This window comes from Sinocyclocheilus rhinocerous, unplaced genomic scaffold (assembly GCF_001515625.1).
Source record: "Sinocyclocheilus rhinocerous isolate Xijiao unplaced genomic scaffold, SAMN03320098_v1.1 scaffold1007, whole genome shotgun sequence".
Classification (NCBI taxonomy): Eukaryota; Metazoa; Chordata; class Actinopteri; order Cypriniformes; family Cyprinidae; genus Sinocyclocheilus; species Sinocyclocheilus rhinocerous.
This window is the reverse complement of record NW_015631056.1, coordinates 2,317-2,561: the sequence shown is the minus strand read 5'-3', so window position 1 is coordinate 2,561 and position 245 is coordinate 2,317.

Sequence of the window (245 nt, the reverse complement as noted above, 5' to 3'; positions counted from 1 at the left end):
TAGCGACGGACGCGTCCCTCACCGGTTGGGGAGCGGTCATGAGTGGCTGCTCAGCCCGCGGTCTGTGGAGCGGTCGCCATCTCACGTGGCACATCAACTGCCTGGAGATGCTGGCCGTTTCTAGCATTGAAACACTTTCTCCCAGACCTAAGAGATCGCAATGTGTTGGTGGCAGCCGAAAACCTGTTTGCGACTCGAGAGACATCGCACTGTCCCCTCTGGTTCTCTCTGACTCATCCAGCTCC